We start from the raw sequence: 22677 nt of genomic DNA, 5'->3' as shown, positions 1-22677 counted from the left end.
CATCATATTTTTATTATGGATTAATATTCAATAAATGATTAAACGCATTAAATAAGATTGCATTTAGCTGAGAAATTTATATATAATATTATTTTGGAAGTCTCGAAATGAATAGAATGCCATTTTTTTAAGAATAAGATAATACCACTCTTTTATTAACATAATTTTATATGAAATTTACACGCATACAAAATTAAATTTTCAAAGTGGGATCAAAAACAGTAATTTAATAGTGTCAATTTAACGATTCATCTTATATTTATATTTGGGATGCCATTTTTGTGCATTTAATTTTGTAAAAATATAACACGGTAATATGAAAATAATAATTTTTAAACAGTTCTGATAAATTGAAATGTACTTAATTTTTTTGTCGAATCGCAAATATTCTGCTTTTATTTTGGAATCGATTAATATTATTGCGAATAACTATGAAACTCACTTGGATTGGTAAATTTGCAAATTTTACTGCTTTATTTAATGCATCGTCATCAAGAATAGAAAATAAAGAATAACATTGGCCCTGCCTATAACTAGTTTATCCATATCGAAAAATATCGCATTCATTTTCCAATCTTTTTTTTACTACGCAGTGTAATTATTAATACAAGAATTACTTTAATAATAGGCTATGAGTTTTTATTTCTTAATTCGTAATTAAATTTCTGTTGAGAATTTGATTTACTTTGAATTAAAAAATTGTCTTCTCTATGATCTCATATTTTCCATGAGATTTATTTTTCTGTAAGATTTATTTATATTTTTATAAAATTTAATTATTTTTATTCATGAATTTTCACATTTTTTTCATATGAAAGATTAATTTTAAAAAAAATTATTTCCTTACAAATAACATCATAAAATTTTAGATGTGCCTTTCATGATAACTTGGGTTATGGAAATACATGAAGTTCTTTCACAATCTCTGGTGCTTCATTGATTATTTGAGCTTTTATATTTCCTTCATGAGAACCAGATTCTAATCATTCTAACCAGAACATAATCATGATTTCATTTACTTGAAATTTATAAGTAACTCACAGAAGCTTTACTTCATTTTAAATTCTATGTCTTTTTTCTGAAATCATTTTTGGAAATAAAAATCAAGAAAATAAAGAATACACTATTAATAAGTTAGTAAATTGCGTAAGTGTGTATTCAAAAATTTAAAAAATGAATATATTAAATGTTTATAGAAAATATAGAAAGGAATCAAATGAAAAGCAATACAACAAACTGGTATTGATTTATGGGTATCTATTCAGCTGCGGTAGAAGTTATTCAAAAACATCAGCTGCAGGCTTTAGAAAATTTCTGAAACCAGAATTAGAAAAATGTGTTATTTTCAACTGCAAATATTTATTTAAAAAGATGTAGTTTTATAAAAATGCATTTGCATACATTTCCTTTTTCCAAGCTGCGCGTGCCACCGTTTTCAAGCTCTATGGGGAAAGTAGATCAAGAATTGTTGATAGGAGTGATATTAAAAATTTTACAGTATTCCGAAAGCATGATAGAAATACGTTCGGAAATCCTTCTATGCAAACATTCTTACAAATAGAAGCAAAATATTATATTACTTTTTTCATACAAAGTTTCTTTCAAAAACTATTCAAAGGGTAGTTGTGTCGGACGTAAAACTTAATTGAAAAAACAAGAAAGGATTCAATTTAAAAAAAAAGAGAAAGCCAGAAAAATTTTAGACTATTCCTGATGACTTGGTTTACAACTTTAATTTAACCGTTAAAATGTTCGTTACCAGTCCCTTAAAAATCTTTACAATTTATGATCCACAGTTTTTATTTATTTCTGTAAAAATGTCAATTCGGAGAATTTTTTCGATAGTATAAATTTGTAGATTCTAAATCTCTTGAACCTTCTTTTCTAGCTTTTTAAAACAAAAGTATCATTAACTTGTATTAAAGTCATAGGCAGGATGGATAATTTTCCTTTCAAACGTTTAAAGTGTTTTGCTTAATTGATTAATTTTGTGCATTTTTATCTGCTATAATGATGTAGATAAAGTTCACCATTTGTTTGGTTTCACAAAATATTTAAAACATTTTTTTCTCTTTCAATTTAAACTAATATTAAAATTAAACATTTATTATTCAAGGAAATATGAATGTTTATTTTAGAGAAATATAATTTAAAAAAATGCTATATATATAATATATAATTTGCCCCAGAAAATGCTTTTATAATATACAATATATTCATATATAATGTATACATCATATATGAGCATTATATTATATTCTTCATTGATAGCATCGTATGCTGAAATTACAACTAACCGAATCGGGATACTACTATTATCCGAATTTTATGTTTTAAGCATTTTATGACTTACATAGTTAAATTTATACTTTTATTATAATATGTGCATAAGAACAGGATGTTTGTGAATAAACAAGATTTCGATTCAATACGGAGGATTTTGTTATATATGTTTTCACTGAACAATATAGAAAAAAATTCGAAAGCTGTATTTTCTCGAATTTAAATAGTTTGTTTTGCTGTGGATTGTTGTTATCTCGGTTCTAGACAACAAACTGTACGCAGTTATAGTCAGAATAGAGAATTTGTAATTTATAAAATTATAAATGGTTAATTGCATCAAAGTACATCCATATAATATGTTTACTTTTTAAAACATTTGTGATGATATGTTAAGGAAGAGAATCGAGACATTGGAAATAATACATCATATTCTGGTTTTAAATTCTATATATTTGTTTTGGAATGATATACTATGTTTAAAGCTGACTTTGTAGTTGAATCTTCAATTTTAGACGAAAATATTGTGCAGTTTTATTTTCATTAGTATTTGTAAGATTTATTTTCAATTCTTGTTTAAATACATCTATAAACAATAATCGTACTTCCATCTTTCTAAATATTGCATCTTGGATGTCCACCCGCATTAGATTAAATTTATTTTCCCATGATAATATAAAACTCATTTTTCTGCCTCTTCCTTTCACAAATTATTTATTGCTTCGATCCTGAACTGTTCTGAAATTCAAAAAGTGGAGAAGTGCTATTCGATGCTGCATCCATCTTGAATTCTTTTTTCCTTTTTCGTTTTCGAAAGAAACAACACTGAAAAAAAAGAAGCACTCCTTGTTTTTCAATATTTCCATTTTTCAACTTCAATCTAGCAGATTAGTGTTGAGAAGTTTATTAAATTTTGCCACGTTAATTAACTTCAAAGTTAATCTGGGCAGGACTTAAAAGTTGCATTATTTTCTTGCGCCTTTCTCGGACCATCGCTGTTAACGTCGCACGGGTTATGTAATAGCTTCTTTTTTTCTGTAACTCGTACCGTCGATCACTCTTTCGGCGATAAAGATAAAATGAACAAGAGTCCAGCACTCTACAAGATGTCAGAATATTAATTTTCCATAATAAATTTCTCTCCGCGATATTTTTAAGACCAACTAATTGGACTGGTGACGGGAAAATAATAAGGTAAGCTCATTCCTTGCTCAAAATTTTCGTTGAAGTAATAACGAAAAAAAATCTTACATGCTCTAGCAAACAGCACTGATGTTTTAATATTGACGGTATAAACCGTTTAGTATATTAGAAATGAGAAAAGTTTTAAGTAACTTGACACTGTTTAATTACATTCGATTACCAGAGGCGACGTCTAAAAGCGATTACAATATGCAAGTCGAGTAAACTAACAAAAAACGAGTGGAGTGGAATGAATAGATTTACATACTTAGAAGGTTCAGGGATGACGATTATTGTATCTAACACAGAAAGAGCAGTTAACTTTTTTGATTAGTTATACGGCAGCCACAAAAATTAAAATTTGGTCCAAAATATTTCTACTTCATCCTAATATAAATTCTAATTAATTAATTAGGTAGCTTAGAAACTAATTACATCTTTCCTCAATGCTAATTAAGAAGTTTTCGATGCAACACCGTGTTTCTTTTCTTAAAAAATGGAACTTTATTTTATTACAGTGTAGCTTTCTTGTTTTATTCTTGTAAGGCGGAAAAATTGGAAGCGCGTTCGTTGTTCAACATTTATTTTTCTTTCTTTACTTTTTTTTATTTAAAGTAGGCTTACTTTTAATCGCATTGCATGGTTTTATCTTTTTTCCTTCAATTTCAATTTTTACTAGAAAATTCTAAAATCGCTTATTTAAAATTCTATCCTTAGTCATAGAAAGAATAAAAAAACAAACATTTAAAACAACATTTATTTTAAAACAACATTTATCATTGCTGTTTTTGATTCAATACTGACAACTAAAGAGACATTAAATATCTGATTTGCTTTTGAGAATAAGTTTTTCTTATATAAAATATTTTTTCAAATGTGAACTCTTTTTCCTTTTTATGTAAATGATATGAAATTCGGCTCCCAATTCGGTTTCATTTCTATCCCAATTTAGCTCAATTCTTTTTCTCCCGAATAATCCAAAAAGCAATGAATTTCATCAATCCAAACTTATTTTGTGCAAGGTAAAAAAATTAGTTTAGGAATAGCTTGCTGGGCATGAAAGGATGTGGCATCATATTACACCCTCCGGCTAAATTATAAGACATGCGCTGTTACGTTAACCATGTGAATGTGACGTAATGTGATTGGAAAGTTCAAGTGTAAGACTGAGAAAAGTTAACTCAAAATTCTACATTCCAATTTCTATATCTAAATATATACAGTATATTTAAGCAATTATTAATTTTCTCTTCGTTCTATGAGAAACCTTTACAGTTCAAAAACTCTTTTTTTAATTATCACAAATATTTTTGTGATAACAATAATAGAACTTGCATCATAATTTTTGTATGTTTAGGGAAAAAATATATCTCAGAAAGTAAAATGTCATTCAAATAAATTAATCATTTTCATAACATTTGTGTCATTTTTCAAAAGATTAAACTAGCAAACTGCTGTTTTTTTTAAAATTTTATTAAAGTTTGGGAACTAAATTTTCTTACGTTTGAAAACTAACATGAGAAAAAATTATTTTAATTTTGAATTCCAAAAGTGCCAATTAAAGTTCATATTATAGAATATTTAAATAGTTCCACACATATTTAAGGAATGATATTTCGGGAAAGGTCAAAATGTTGATTTTTTTTTCCAATTTATATAAACTTCTTTTAGAAAAATATATCTTTGAAATTTGATTCGTTATTAATATTTTCTAGAATCTTTTTCAAACATAAGCAGAATTTAATTCATTTGTTTCAATTTCAACTATTTTTTTCATTTTAAATTAGTCAAAATAATATTTTTCATTGTACTTAAAATATTTTATTTTAATCCTGTATTAAATTTGAAAACCTCCGATTTATAAAAGTGAAAATAAGTTAATTTCATTTATGCTATCTTTCAAAACATGAAACAATATATGAAAGAAAAAAAAAATAATTTTAAAATTACGAAGATGAAAAAAAAAAAAAAAAAACATTTAAATTTGGACCGAAATGTCTAATAATTATGGTATTATTTATATTTCATCAAAAATAATTTAATTGAAATTACTTTAATTGTGTAAAGCGTCGCAAACAAAAGCTTTAGAGACATGTTGCGAAGTAAAAAAATAGTTTTGCTCTGTTCTCCAACGAAGTTATTGTTTTTTGCAGGATATTTTTTCATAAGTATATTTAATATTATTTTCCTATCAGTATAAAATTATATTTAATATTAATTTACAAGAATACACTGCAATGTATTAATTAATATTTATATTACTTCTTGGAATTATTGAATATTTTCCCGCATGTCATAATAATATTTCGACGCTTATTCCAGCTAATTGTGTAAAAAGAGTGAAAGATATCTTCTCTTAATTAAATTTGGTATGGCAGACCGAAATATCCAAATATGAATATATTATTTCTTAAAGTAAAGCATCTGAATATGTTAACCAATTTGAATGTGTCATTTTATTGTTTATATTATTTGCTCATTATTTATTTCAAAAATAATATAAAATCCAAGTTATTTAGCTGAAAATTAATACCAGTAGAGATAATCAACGTAGCATCTCATTCACAAGGGAAATGTGATGCGGATTTAACATCTTACTGCCCGTTATCTTACGCTATACAGTGACATTGTGCCTTTTTTTTTCCTGCGTAGGAACAATGGATTCTAAAACTGTTTGGTACAACATATTTGAAATACGCATGGAATAGCTTCAAATCGCTGACAAAAGGGCTTTTATGGAGTTGAGATTCAGAAACTGCGTAATTCCTATTGTTCTAATTGATTTCGATGCTCACAGAATTCATAAAAAGCAATTAATCCAACAAATACTTTGATTTTTTTAATGCCACAGACTAAATTATTAATTCATGAGTCGTATTCGATTTACAAAGAATTTCTATCGATTAATCAAGGAATAACAGAAGATTTCAGGTTATGGAAAATAATACATTATTACATGTACAGGTCATACACTCCTGTTAAAGAAATTGCGCATTCTTTCATCACTATTAAGAATTTTATTTTTATTATATTATTTTTTAAAATATTGTTCGAATGTTTACTGTTTTTTACACAGATATTTCTTACAAAAATTTAAAACGAATTATTACATTATTTTATTTATAAAATTGTTTTCTATGAGATTGCTGAAAACGCAGACTGATTTTGGTATTGCTAAAATAATTTCCAATTTTTTGTTACTGTGTTTCTAAAAAAGGACTAATCTTTTCCTTGTATAATCCTTCCTATATATTGCTAAGAAATTTCAGCTGACATACGTGAAAAGAATCTCTTGAAGTTAAAATACTTTCGAAGCAAATGGGCTGCTTAATGCGAATATGTTACCTTGTCAACAATTCTGAAAGATCACTATTTGCTTATACGAATGATTTCAAATCAAAGATTTAGTTAATGTTTTAATAAATTGTAACAGTAGATATGTCTCTTGTCTTATCACTTTAAACAATAGTTAACGTCTAAAGGATAGAAATTGTTTGAATTTTAAAGAGCATTCATGGAAGTGAATTTATAGTTTCTTATACTTTGCTATGGAAAAAGTATGATTATAATTTTTTAGAGATTATATAATGCTTTGTGATAAGTTATAGAATAACAAAACATTTAAAATAAAATTTAACATTAACGCAACATAACATTTAAAATAAACGCAAATATTTTTGCTGAATCCTAATATAAATAAGTGATTGTGGCCATATATGCATGTGTGCTCCACATCTTCTCCTTAACAACTGGGACGAAAGGTATCGAATTTCGATCAATTATTATAATAAGATACGGGGAAGAATATCGTGCAATTTTTAAGTAGAAAAATTAACTTTTCAATTCATTAGAAATTAATTAAATTTGGTCTTTTTTGTAATTTGATTTATTATTTTACTATTTGTTTGAATTTCTGTTTGTTTTAATGCGCCTTTTGACAATGCATTTCATGAGCATTAAAGTAATGATTGAAGCATGCTTTAAAATAAGTTTAAGTGACGACGCGGCCTTTACTTTTTATCAATATTCGAAAACAAAATTTGCAACACTAACATAACAAATATTAATACCTAATTTATGAAAAAAATTAAAAAATGGTAATTTTTAAAAATTTACTGGTTCAATTGATATTACATCATTAATTAAAACAATAGAAAAGAATTTTGAATATTATAATGTATATTTTATGTTAAAAATATAACATATAGGTTTTTAATCTTTAAAAAAGCTTACTTTATCAATTATTACAGACATCAAAAAGAGGGAAAGCATCTATATATCTAAAACGATGTTTAGTTTATCATTAAAGGCTATGGCTTTAACTAAAGTATGACGTGCGACTGAATATAACAGCATTTGATACCAAACTAACAGGCAATGTAGGATTTCATTACAATAATCTAATATCCACCCTACATTAGTGGGAATGCATTTAATTAATTGGGTGTTTAGAGGTTTCTTCGTTTTGTAACCTAATTTACTGCTGGAGGAAGAAATTTTCGAGGATGCTATTCTGAGAATTTTTAATTTGACACGAAGGAAGTCAGTACTCTTTAAAGATTAGTTTAATATACTTTTGGATTTGCGAACAAACATTTTTGCTGGCATTCTTCACCGTATTTAATTATATTAAGACATTAACACATATATTCAAGGTTTATAGGTTTAATCCAGCTTTTGCAGTCGTTGCTTTTAACCAACTAGTGTTCACAAATGCAAATGTGTGACACATCATTCAATGTACTATTCCTAAAATGCAATTTTTACCGTCAAATGCGAAACGATTCCAAAATGATGCAAATGCAATAATGGAAGCATTTAATTTTAGCTAACGGTAATTTCTTATGGTTGTTGATGAGAAGGGTTGCTTACCGTCATCAAAGGGTCCTTTTGAAATACACTTCAGTTACCAAAAGGAAAACAAGAATTACCAATTACTGGATCAGAGGTAGCCGCATATCTCTTCATCTTATCACTCACATAAATATATAATTACATGATTTCTGGTAGGCAACCCTTCGCATTCAAAGGCAAACAAGATGTTCAGCAAATAAATAACTTACGTATGCTAACTGCTAGAAATAAGTATGAGATTCAAACAAGTAATACCTGATACCCATCAATCCTGTTAGTATGTACTTGGCAGAATCAGTATTTTTTTTTATTTTGATGTCTGGTATAATTCTCTCTCAAATTCTATAGCGACTCTTTTTTATATACATTTTGGTATTAATGAAGAATTACCTCTCTATTATGAGAAGTCATTCTGTCCACAAAGAAGAATCAATTGAAAAGTTGATTTTCAAAAATATATGCATCACGAAAGCTCCGAATAAATCATCGCATTCTTTCTCGTTCTTCTTTTCTTAGCTTGAGAAAGCATTCTGGAAGGCATTTCCATGATTCTGCAACGATAAATGCCATTAATATTTGCTGTTATTTACAGGGCATCTTGTTTCTAAATGATAAGAATTAAATACTTTTTTCAGCCAGTTTCTCCGTGGTCTATGAAGATGAAACGTAACACACCTGTCAAATGGCCCTGAGCAAAACCTATTTGCCTCTTTGAATGCGGATCAGGTGCCTTTAGAATTATATATATATGTGTGTGTGTGTGTGTGACTTACTGTTTTTCGGCATAATACGGTTTTGCTTCTTGAAAAAAATTCATATTTGATTTATATTTTTTTTATGGAAGAAGAGAAACCAAATTCTTTGCACTTACCTTGAGATGCAGTTTTCATATTAATGCAGAAGAATTAATTAATATAATGAATACTTAACATGCCATCAGTTCAAATGCATTTTATACCAATCTTGAAATAAACATACCATGTGCGAGGTGCCAGTCGATTTTGTTTCCTTTCTGGGTTTATATAACAGTTCAGACTGGAAGTCATTGAAACCATAAAAGCCTCTTTAGAAAAGGTTTCTTTGATAATCGATGAATATAGATTGATAACTAAAACAATAATTTAAACTTTAAATTGAAGAGCATTGTTTGCTATAAAATGCTTACATATTGTATTCTTAAAGTTTTAAAAATATATCGATAGCAGTTGTGCAATTTGATTACTATATTTGATGTTTTTGAGGATATTGGCCATAGATACTGTTTTCTCGTTTTTGTTTGTTTGACAATAAAATATATCCTCTATTTCAATACATGACTTTTCCTGGTGATTCTCAGGCATTATCGATTAACAAGCTGATTATCGGAGCACTATTTGTATTCTTTCAATCATCTGCTCAAACTTGATTCGCCATTCATAATATATATTATTCCAAATATACAGAGTATGTTGAAATTTTCAAAATCTTGCGTTATTAAAAGTAATTTTAGTTACAATTATAAACGTTCCTACAATTTTAAAGTTAAAAACAACCATTAAATTAAAAGATGTAATAGTTGCAAATAAGTAATACATTTAATTTTTTGTCTTCAAATTATTTCCTTTCTATAAAATTTATTCGCTTTGAAGATGTTTACATTTTCATATCAAATTTTACAAACGACGTCATGAAAATTAATTCAGATTTTCCTACTAATCTTCCACAGCAATTTTAGAAACTGATGAAATCCTGTTTGAATTGATTCATAAACTATAACTCGACATTCATCAGATAGATTAAATAAAGCAAGTTAAATATCCTGAATGAGAAGTATTGACGGCCATGTAGCATTGTATATATATCATTCAACTACTTGGCATTTTCTGATAAGTAGTGACGAATATTGTTTAGTCTAAGTGTGGTGATGTCATTGAAGATCGGTATACATCGAGCTACTATATATTTCCCTTTGCAAAGGGGATTCATAGCACATTGAGTAGCGAACAGATAAAGGCGTCAGGGTAGGCCAAATTCATATTCTAACAATGTCAGTAATATGTTTATTAGGGCGCGAAGTGAACATTTGTATTCCATCCTACTCAAGCTGTTCGCTTTGATAATGAGAGCACTGTCCATCACAAGATCCTTTATGACCAAATTATCCTTCACTTTGTACCATAATAAGAGATATCCCTGTAACTACCTAAAGGGGGATAGAGAAGATGTCATTTCAGTCATTCGATTTGTTGCCGGAATGAATTGGCATATTGCCGACTAAATAAACAACAAGAATTGATGATAGAATTAAAACGTGTTTGCATAGGCAAATAAAAAAGAAACAGAAGGGAAATTCATGGATCTATGTTATAGAAATTAAATAGGATAATGAAATTAGGTTGAAGTATTAGTAGAAAAAGGTAAATGAGCCCATAATTTTTATTATTTATATTTCTATTTTATATTCCTTTAAACATTGTATAGAATGTATTGGATATCAAAATAGCAATCAGATATACGATAGGCTACGAAAAGTGATTTCACATATTTAAATGTTTGGATTATCGCATTGACATTTTCATTTGAATTTTATTGCATGGTTTTTAAGTTTAAACAAAATTAGTAAACTGTATTTCTACTTTAAACACGATATTTCATACATAGCTGCGAGATAATTCTAGGTTACCATTCTCTTTATTTGAATAAAGTGTAATATCATTTTTAATGAATATTTTTATATTCATTAAAGTAGCATATTTTCAAATCCCATGAAAATTCCAAGAATAGCCAATATCATATTTAATATTTAAATGGTGGTCGTAAAACTGAAGATATTAATAATAATAGTTCATCATATTTTATATTTAAAATGCATTTAGTAATTTTTTCATTTCTTGAAAGCTATAAGGCATTTAAAAAAAACAGAAAAAAATACATTTTTTTTTCATTTGATTACTTTTTAGTCTTTTAAATAGATCTTTTTTAAAAAAATAAAAGTACTGTCACACTGCTATATTTTGGGGGGAAAAATGATACCCTTTAATTATATATTTTATGTGCATAATCAAAACCAACATGTTTATTCAGAAATCAGTATAAATAAACAATATGAACAATCCGAAAATATTGATTTGAATAATGAAGGGAAATATCAAAGCAACATAGAGCTTCGAATAACGATTAAAAACTCCCGCTCATTCCTACCCCATCAGTGAAATAAAATAAACATAAAAAAGCCACAATGTCTTACACTTTTCTTTTCCAATATATTTGCGCTAGGATGAGCAGATGTTTCTTCAAAGTTTGTACATCTCTACCGCCATGAGTTCTGTCATGAGAAATTAAAGGAGAACTTGTCTTACTATTAAGACATTGCGTGTTTCTGCTTTTTATCTTCACTTCTTTATAGTATCTTGAGTCAAGTTCAATTTTTGTGAGCAGACCAGTTATCGATTTATTGAATGGTGCATTCCATCGAAAAACCGTTTCATATCGAAAACTTTTACTGCTCAGTTTTCTACTGATGATTCTTCTTTCAGAATAAGCTCTGAGTTATTCTAAATGGAATGATGTTTTTTATTTTGGGGTTCATTTTCGTGTCTGATGGAAAACCGTAAAGATCGAAATTCGAGCGTTAAGTTTCAGTCTCTAAAGTAACTGCTCTCTCCCTCTCTCTCACCTCCCCCACCCCCCAATTCTAATATCAACCTGAAGAAAAAAAATCAAATCATTCATTTTTAAGTCAAGAATTTTTTTGCATAACATTCAAGAAAAATTGTGTATAGCTTTAGGTGATTGCCTTTTCTTTATCTTTTCTTAATATTTCTCTCAGATATGCCAAATTTTTATATAATTTTGCGTATAAAATTGTATATATTTTTTTTTAATTTCTTATATTTTGCAATAATTTTTCAATTCCTTATAGCTGTGCTTTTAAGGATGGATATTTACTTATTATTAACTTTGATTCATTGGTCGTTACGCAGCAGAAAAAATAAAACATTTTTGAGTATCATAGGGACATTTACTTTCCTGACAAGCAATATTCTGTGTATTTCTTCTACATTTCCTTATTTTTCTGTTTGTACCTCAGTTTTATTGATTTTTTTTATATTTTTTTTATACACACTCTCATAGACACACAGCGCACGCACGCACATATTATATTAGAAAGTTTCTTTCAAACAAATTGGACATTTAACTCGAAGTGAATTAATGTGACGGTTGATTTATAATTTTAAAATACATCATAGTTGATTAATTTCTGAATTAGTGAAAAATTATTGCGCAATTGAAGTGTCTGTTTTAACAAATAATAAATTTTAAAACGTAATATTATTTGAAAAAGAGATTAAATAAAAGTTTCATTTATAGAAAATTTTAAACCTTTTTTCTGTAGTAATTAATTAAAAAATTGAACTACTCAACTTTGGGTTGTTACAAAAGTAACTTGATTTTTGCCTAATATTTCAGTAACAGCTCTTTTGAAATGATTCTACACATTATTGATTGTTAACTTTAAATTTTCAAATTTACATTCAATAATTTTAAAGCAAATTGTGATATATATATTTTAGAATACATAAGTTATTATAAGTAAAGAGCTTTTAAAATAATTTTATAAGATTATAATAATTCGGAAATAAAAATTAAAATTTGTGACTAAAGATAAAAATATGTGAACTAATTGCGGTAAAATTTTGGTTCATCAAAATGATTTTGCATATTTTAATTGCGGCAAGTTAAGTATAACAAAAAGTTTTGTATAAAATATACGTGCCATATCTTAATTTGTGGTTAAATTTTAGTCTAATTGTTAGTTCTTCAATAAGAGTTTTGCTTTAAGATTTCATGCATATCTTAAAAAATGCTTATTCTTATTTTGTATGAAACATTTCAATCAATAACAATTAATTTTGAGTATAAAAATGCATTTTTATTATCATCCTTTTATTAATAGCATTATATATCTGTAAGGAAATGTATAGGCTTAAAAAGAGCATTTGTAAAATTGGTTTCATACGCTGAATTTAAGTTTTTAAATAATAAAGCATAATTCTTTTTTTACTAAAGTAAAGTTTAAGTTTTCTATTGAAAGTAAGATTATTTTCCTTTTCAACACAGCGAAATACTCGTAAAATAGAGCAACATTGATCGTTAATTATAGTTAAAGAAAATTGTACTGTTTTTTTTTCACATCTCTTCAATGCTTACAGACTGTTTTGATGCAAAATCAATACCCTTATAGATTGTGCTGGCACCAAGTTACAAAAGCAGGATCTGACGGCCTTTACGCTAAGCTATCAAGCATTAAAATGAAACCTCCTCCAAAGATCGGTTAGTTGAAAAATTTTTGAAAGATGAAAACTAATCTCACAAGTTCTTTTAGACTTTTGAAAGGAATATGTCAAAACCTGTTGTTAAATATCTGAAGTTCACTTTCCGATAGAGGTTTAATATCAAATTTAAACAGCAGATAAATCACTCAGCCTTTAAATTATTTATTGCCTCCATATCGATCTGAGCTTTAGAGTAAATAGATTCCAACCAAAATGGTGGAATATTCTAAAATTATCGTTCTTTTATAAAAGATGTATTACATCTTCTTATCTTTGATTAAGGGGAATGAACGCCAAACAGAAGTAAATATCATGAAAAGTGTTTATATAACATTTTTTTATTTATTTTTATCAAACAATATACAAAACATCTAAAATGTCAATCAAAATATTCATATTTGACCTTTAAAATTTTTTTAAAATCATAAATCTTCGAAAAAATGATCAAGGATTTTTTTTCAAGAAACATGAAATTTTACGCAATATCCCAATTTCTCCAGTTATTATTTTAATTCAGAAGCGCTATTTAAGAAGCAAAATTAGTGTAACATTTGCATGTCAATAAAAAGTTAGTTAAGTAATTTATATAAACACAAAAGGAAATATCATTAACATGAGACATAATTAAATACAAAACTCCACACTCTGGAACTAATTTATTATCGACTTTAAAGCTGTATCGTGAACATATTACACTTTCCCGATGTTTACTTGGGGTGATTAAGAACACGATAGGGTTTTAAGGGCAACCGAACAGTCTCTTACAATACTGCAAATAAAAATTCTTTACATTAATAGAAGAAGTAAAGAAACAAGTTAATGCAATTGAAAAATATGCAAAAGGATGACAATGTTTCCGAGAGGAAGTGCTTAGCACATTTTTCTATCTTGAAAGGCCTTCGCTTCATTAGTTTTACGCTCCCCATTCGATTCCTAATCCTGTCTCGCCATTATCAGATACCTACATAGGAAACTGAACTACAACATCAGATTTGTCTTTCTTTTATTAACAATCTGAATAGGGGCAAATCGCAAACATTACGCTTAAAGGGGAGTATCTGTGAGAGATAAAAGGATCATAGAAGAACAAGGAAATCGAAGGATATCCAGAATTGCGGCAATTAGCAAGGCAAATGCAAACTTGTTTTATGGTTCATTCAACGCAACACCCATTGCAAAAGAGAATCTCTTTAACTGATAGAAAGCTGTAGAGGAATCGCTGGTACAATGTAACTTTATTCTTCTGTAGCGATTCTTTAACAATTGACTAGATCTCTTTGTGTAAAAGATTATTGACACTAATTTCGAAGAAGTGTCATTCTTTAAGAAATAAGTTAAACTCTTTTCTCGCTTTTTTTAGGAAACACAGGGATCATTCAAAGATTTGAAATAATTAAACACATTTTAAAACGCTGACATTACGAGGTTTTTTTTATACTGGTGAAAAGATAACCAAATTCGATGCCTTTCTTATAAATAATAATGATAATTTTTATTTTATTGGAAAAATAAAATAAAAGGCGTGTGCATATTATGCTCACTCTAGTTCGGGAAAAAGTCACTTCATTAAATGAAATGTAACTTTCACTGTCTCTTTTTTGTAAAAAAAAAATACACAAATGACTTTTCATGCATTACATTATTTAAATACGTTTAAGGACTTAAATCTTTCTAAAATATCTTATGCCTTTTATGATATTGTAATCAATATGAAATATAAAACAAGTTTTCTGTTTCTCTTCAAACAAAAATTACTTTTCCTCTAGTGGAAAGATGTTCCTTCGTTGGAAAAATAACAAAAATCAGTTCTCCACTTTAAAAAAAAAATAGCATCAGTTTTAGCTTACCGTATCTTTTAATTGTGCAAAAAAACCCGATATTTCTTTTTTTATAATACTATACGGTTTTTGACTTGTTAAATTATATTATAGACAAAAATAGTAAATTTGACGTACTGTAAATTGTTCATAAAGAATTTCTAATAAATGTTATAATTTATATAAATCACATTTAGAGCCAAATTTAATTTAAATTGAATACCAGCAGAAATATAAGATCATTGCAGATCACATTATGTGATTTTCGAAGCGCGGTAATCCCGTGGTTTGATCTCGGCGTTATGGCTGTAGTTACTAGGTTGGAAACCAAATTTCACAAAAAAACCACTGTGTGCACTGAATCTGTTTTAAAGGATCGAATTTCCTTCAGCTAATATAGGAATGAAGCTTGGAGAAGAGATGACATCTCAGCATAATTCAAAAATACGAAGTCAATATTATCAGTTCCCCAAAAAATGCTATTAAATAAATGAATTTTTTTATAAATGGATAACTTTATTATATAATAAATACGTCTTTTGTTTTGAGGCAAACAACAAAAATAAGATAATGTTTTTATGTTTTAATCGCTAATCCGCCTTGCGGATCATTCATTAAAATTTTTGATTTTACTGCACATAAACAAAATGTTTGCCTTTTCTGTCATATAATTATTTTATATTTTTGAATAAATTAAAACGCATTTTTTTTCTTCACAGCATTGTATCAATTTATCATTACCGTAAAGTAATTAGTCTTCATATTTTTTGTAATATGATGTGGAAAAAAATGAAACATCTTAAAGGTAATTTAAGATTTTCACTAGAAAGCTTCTACTTCTTGTTCAGGAACAAATATTTGTATTAAATCTATATAATAACAAAACATAGAATTAAATCTATTTTATACTTTATTTATGTTTTCAATTTATATATTACTTTAAAACTTTATAAACATTTCTTTTACATTCTGATTATTTAAGAATGCAAAGAGTATGAAATATCTGTTATTGCGATTTTTCTTGTTAATTAGAAAACCAATGCCCTTAGGCCACTCCATAATTAAAGATTATGAATCTTAATTTTTCATTAAAACGAATGATAAACAAATAAAAATTGAGAATGGAAAAAAAGGCAAGATACTTTGTTAGACTTTCAGGCTAAAAGAATGTTATATTAAAAAAGTGATGAAAAAGTTTATTCTCAAATTAAATAAATCTCTTCACGTACGGAGCGAAAATTGTGTAAGAAGTGTTGCTATTTCATACATTTTTTTTTCAGTGAGCTAATTATAAAAGTTCTTGTTTTTTAGAACTATGAAACATTCCTGCAACTCTTTTGAAAAAAGAAAATAATAAAAGGAAAATAAAACCAAGTTGCAGTATATCTCAATTTACCATCATTCAAAACAAAGCAATATGTACACATTATATTTATAGGATCGCTTTTATTAACAATAAATTACTGCTTCGTGTAAGGAAAAATTGTATAATACTTATAAGAAATCTTGAACTTTGAACATGTTTTCATTTCTTCTACTTCTATTCATTTATTCTGCAACGCAACATTTACATTCTTATACTTCATAAAGTTGTGAAGAACTCGCTGAAATTGAAATAGAACTTGTAATAAGAAAAACTGCAATAATTCAGAATTTTTTACGGTTTCTTCATTCACGGATACTTGAATAAACCAATATTGAGAGAATTTAACAACTTGAAAAAATGTTTCACAGGTTTTTTGTAATCTTCTGAAGTACTTTGTTATTCTTCCTTTTTTTTTATTCTTTCCTTAAATTCTCTTGCTTTCCTTAATCTGTAAAAAAAACGAAATCCTCAGAGGTATAGTCAAAATAACCGACTTTTCAAAAGAATTACTTTATTTATATTAAAAATTCTTTATAATGTTCGATAAATAGAAATGCATGATTATCTTATAATTATTACTACAACATTGTTTAACTTTTTTACAATTTAATATTTTAGTTATAATAAAATAGAATTGACATTATTTCTGTATTTTCAGGTGGCATATTTCTAGAAAAGGTTTCGTATGAAAAAGTATTTCTTAGTTTCATTTGGCCATTCGAATTCAATGCTTTTTCTAAAGACGAGGAGTTTTAAGTTGATTTATATTTAATAAAATTTTTCTAGAATATTGTTCTAATTTTCAGACAAGATACTACTAGATACTGTTATAAGGAACCTAATCGTTAATGAACGAAACCGTTCTGAATTTTTTTCTCCAATACGAGTCAGTTCAGCTTACATAATATTAATATATGTTCCAAAATAGCAACTGCTCCAATCATTTTCGATTTAGTTCTATTTTGCCTTAAGTTGTATTTTAATGGTAAGTCCTGTTTTTCCGTTTGAAATTGTAAATACATTTGAAAATTTAAAATCTGCAATATTTAGATCATAAACTTATATGTGGTATTTTGGTTTATAAATATTTTCTAATAGGTTTTCATTTTATTTGCAAAAAAAAAAAAAAAACAACCCTGGATTATATTTTGTTAAAGTCTTTCCAATTAAAAATAATTAAGGCTTGCTCGATGGTTGTTTAAATTGCAATTTTAAGCATTTGAAGGCGTGAAGGCTTTTTTGACAAAATCTTATTTTGTAAATACACACCTTTTGTGTCCCCCATAAGGATTCTCGGAAAGTTTTGTAACAATACGCAATAAAACTATTGCGATTCATGGAAATATCAAATCTTGGTGGCTTTCTTCAGAGGAAAGATCCATGAAATATTTACGTTCAAAGCGAATCTTTCTCTCTCTATGTATGCGGCTATGCACTTATTCCATCTGTCCTATGCATTTTGTCGTTTCTTCCTATTCTACTTGAGTGACGGTTCAGAGATGAGTTTACTATACTCTATTTTTACTGCTTTGCCTTTCGATTTGATGCCAATGCATAAGAAAAATGAAGAAAACGGAACAAAGAATGGCCAAGGAAAGATTTTTTTTTTGTGAGTTTAGATACATAAATTGTGAAAAAATAAATGAAGTCCTAAGAGGGAAAAAAAGGTTTCTTTTCTTAAAAAACTTAAAAAATTCTGCATTTAAAGATTATCTATTTCGGTACAATTTTGGTAAAAAGTTGCAAAAGTGAGTTTCTAATAAGCTATGATGGAAGAAATTTATCTACTTGATTTTTTAAGCCACTTTTCCTATAGATAAACAAGAATTCCACGAAATCGTTTTCAATAACAAAAAGATGTTAGTGATTTTAATTATATATACTATTTATTGAATGATTTGAAACAAATACATATAGTATTTGTGTTCAATAAAGTACTCAAATCATGATGTAATGAAATGTTTTCTATTTTATAACTTTCATGTTATCATAAATTATGTTTTATGTTAGAAGAATAAAATATTACAACTCTCTTCATGGAAACAGAGTGAATAAAATCATAAAAAAATTCCTTTAAATATGTATTTTCTATATAAAACATGTTGTTGTGTTTAAATAAGAATTTTTTAAAACATTCTAACATCGTAAATGTAATCTGAATTGAGAGAAAACCGCGTAAATATTTCTATAGAAAATTAAAGTTTTAAGCATTCTAGCTGTATTTTTAAATGTGAATTGTTTTAGAGATGTGAAACAAGAGTCGTCTGAATATGTTAGTCAAAACAACTTTGATAAGAATTAGGGAACATAAAATTTATTCAGAATTCTAATGAATAATGTAATTCTAAAATGAACTACATTAAAAGTGATAATAACTTCAAGAAAAATATTCCATGAGCCTCAAAATACGAATATGTAAAAAAATAGAATTGATTGTTTATATGTCTTGCAATGCATTTATTGAACGGCAATAAGAAATGCAAAATTCTTAATAATTCTTAATTTTAACTTACGAACACATATTCAAATTTAGAAATTTAAAGAATTTAGTTGTTTTTCCTGACACTTAAGTAATATTTATTTAATTTCCAAAAAGAAAAAGTTAAATGTATGCCTTTTTCGTTTTATCAATAAATTAGAACACTTTTAATATATAATATTAATTATTTGAAAATAAAATTAGGGAATGAAAATTTGTATTAAATGTAATTATTCCTTCAATTGGTGAAATAACAATTTTATTCTAGAGTTAAATTTTAAATCATTTGTCTATTCTGTGGAAATAAATTTATTGTCCTATAAAATGTTTTATGGAGGTTTACAAACGCTTTCATCATCTTTAACATCACCAGATGCTTCCAGACATATTTACTAGACATATATACATATTTACTAGAACTGTTTAATAAATTTCGTTGTGTAGTATATTAAATATGAGGGAATTAAATTTTATGCAAAGGTTAAATCAAATGAATGTAGATTTAACCTACAATAGTAGAAATATTATGAGAACTTGATTGGAAAATTCTAAGTTCAATTCAAAAATTAATCAAGCTTTTAATAAGTGATAATTGTTCTATACACCTTAAGTTATTAACGCTTAAGCTATGTATGACAATTTTTCTCTCTTAAAAATATTTCCTCAAATTAGAAAGCTTTAAGCTGGAGATATTAATGATTATTGAGAAAATCTGATAACTCCCTTCGAGATTTGAAGATAAATTTGTCACATTGTTATAATCAGTCGAATTGTTTTGTTGGTGATAAATCTAATCAGAAATAATTGTTAAGGTAAAATCCCACCTTGATTATGACAATCAAAATGGAACATAATTATGTTTCAACAGTTCTGAGGAAAAGTGAATTAATTTCTGAAATGAATTGTGTAACCAGAAAGAAAAGGAGAAATAAAAAAGAAGCAGTTTGATAAGGAAAAATAAATGTTTCTATTTAGAATTAAGTGACAAATATCTTTCTTTATTACATTCTAACCCAATAAAAGAATTTATGTTGAATATTAGAATTTAGTTAATTCAATTTGTTTCAAAGAATTTAATTTCGGTTGATAAGAAAATGTTATCTCAAGTGCCTGAAAAATGAATACAAGGATGAAATAATAGAATTAAAAAAGTTGCTGCAACAGCTAATTTCAAATAATACATCATTTACAATACTTAATACTCGAAATTTTTTTTATGTATGCTATTTAAGATTTAATACTTTTAAGTTTTCCCATGCACTAAGTATCAAGATTTAATTGATAAATTTCCGATCAATTATTATTTTTATTCTAGTCAAATTCAGAGAGCTTTAAGATTATTATTTAGATTTCTAACTTTTGTCCTTAGAAACGTTAAGAGAATTTTAATAATAAGGGAAAATTTGATATAATTTTTATTAAAAGTGAAAAAGTAAATTTGATACTTCAAATAAAATATCTCTCTCTATATTTAATTTTCTGAATGATTGGTTGAATACCATTTAAAAACAGACAAATGATGTAACTTAAATGAATTTAATTTTATATTATTTTTTCAGTAAAAAATTCCCTCTTAAATTTAATTCAGCTATTTTTTTAATTTAATTAAAATGTGTATTTTAATAGACACTTAAATTAGATCTTATACAATAAATGTGAAAGAAGTAAATAGTAATACTAGTTACTAGTATACTAGTAATAGTAATACTAGTTCAATCTATAAGAATAATCAATCTAAATATTATATTCAATTTAAATAGGATATTCAATATTTATGATTGTGCGCTAGGTTATATTAGGTTTATTTTCAAGTGATATCCAAGTGCTTTTATGATTTTGAATAATGGATTGAAAATACTTTTAACATCAAGCCTCAAATAAAAATATTTAATAGAAATATTAAAATTAAATATATAAAACGTGTATTATCTATTAATTTTAAATTGAAAAGCATCTTTGATTAATGAAAATGCCTCTTCTCTTAATTTATAATGCAGTGCTTATATATATATGACATTCAGGGGCTTTTTATTTGCTCCAGCAATGAACAAAAAATAAGACTGCCCATCATTCAGAGAAAGTATTTACATTGCTTTCTAAGCCACCGAAGGAAAGACATTCAATTTAGTTTTAATAACTCGCTCATCCCCATTTAACCCTAAGAGTTCCCTTTGATTATTTATTTGTGCACACAAAGGATACAATTAACTCCCCTGCATAGTTATCTCAAAAAATGCATCAAGCATGAGATTCATAATTTATCCTATGACAGTTCAAGTACTGGGTAATTCCCTGAAGCTAAACGCTGAAGTTGCTGCTACCCAAAGTGACGCTCGTATCTCGAAACTTCTCCGAAACCTCCCCTTAGGATATATCTTGTTTAGATGGGTTAAGTAATAACTGTTGTATAATTAAATGTCACGTGACATATCATGAATTATCACTTACTTCTTTAGAAATACGTCGACTCAAGGGAGAAAAGCAGTGTCCTATCGTAAGACAAATAACTTCGCTTACAATATTGTTATCATGAAGTGGAATTGGATTTCGGGATATTTTACGACCATTATGTACGGAATGCAATTCCTGCGTCGCATATTAGTCACTGTGCTTTCATTTAATAACTTGCAGCTTTGGTATCTGTAGATAGAAAATATCCCATTAGAAGAATAATTTCAAATCAACCTCGGGAAGTTTGTATTCTGCTACAGTAGTAAATCGCGTAGAAATATTTAAATGTCTTCCGTCTGATCAATTAGACTTGGATCTCATTTAGGAGTGATTGTGAGATTTAATAATAAGTGATAAGAGTCTGAGAGCAATATACTGTATTTTTTATAAATTAAGACACATTTTCAGAAAATTATCCACTTCAGGACACTTTTGAATTGAATTGTTATTTTAAAATGAAATCATCTTTCGATTAAGTATCTTAAACACATTGATGTGCTTTTATTTATATAAAACTATGAGATTTATCTTATGCAAAAATCATTATAAATTCCATTGATCTTCAGATTTAATGTGAAAAATAATAACTAATATCACAATTCATAAAAAAAATATTTAATTTGTATTCCTGTTTTTTGTCTTTTAAAACTCAAACAAATTGGCTTATTTACTATATGATAACTTCTCATCCGATATGCAATGGATTACCGATTCTGGTCTGAAACATTTTTTCCATTCTGTATCAAAAACAATCCATCTAATATAATATCATTGACTTTCCGTGGAGTATCAAGAAATATCAAATGTTTGTATGATTATATGAGTTATATACTCTCTCTGTACCTAACATCACTTCTTGTTAAAAAAAATCTACACATAATAAAATTAAGGAAATCTATCATTTATTGTATTTAGTGGAATCAATATCTACCC

The 22677-nt window shown here is 27.0% G+C and overlaps 1 protein-coding gene across 2 annotated transcripts in view; it reads right to left on the bottom strand.

Moving 5' to 3' along the window:
- The window catches only part of LOC129958994 (neuroligin-4, X-linked-like), a 240548-nt gene that overhangs the window by 108266 nt on the left and 109605 nt on the right, over positions 1 to 22677 (bottom strand). The window lies entirely within an intron of this gene.

Source organism: Argiope bruennichi, chromosome X1, assembly GCF_947563725.1.
Source record: "Argiope bruennichi chromosome X1, qqArgBrue1.1, whole genome shotgun sequence".
Classification (NCBI taxonomy): Eukaryota; Metazoa; Arthropoda; class Arachnida; order Araneae; family Araneidae; genus Argiope; species Argiope bruennichi.
Note: the sequence above shows the minus strand (reverse complement) of the source record. Positions and strands in the feature narration are given on the sequence as shown.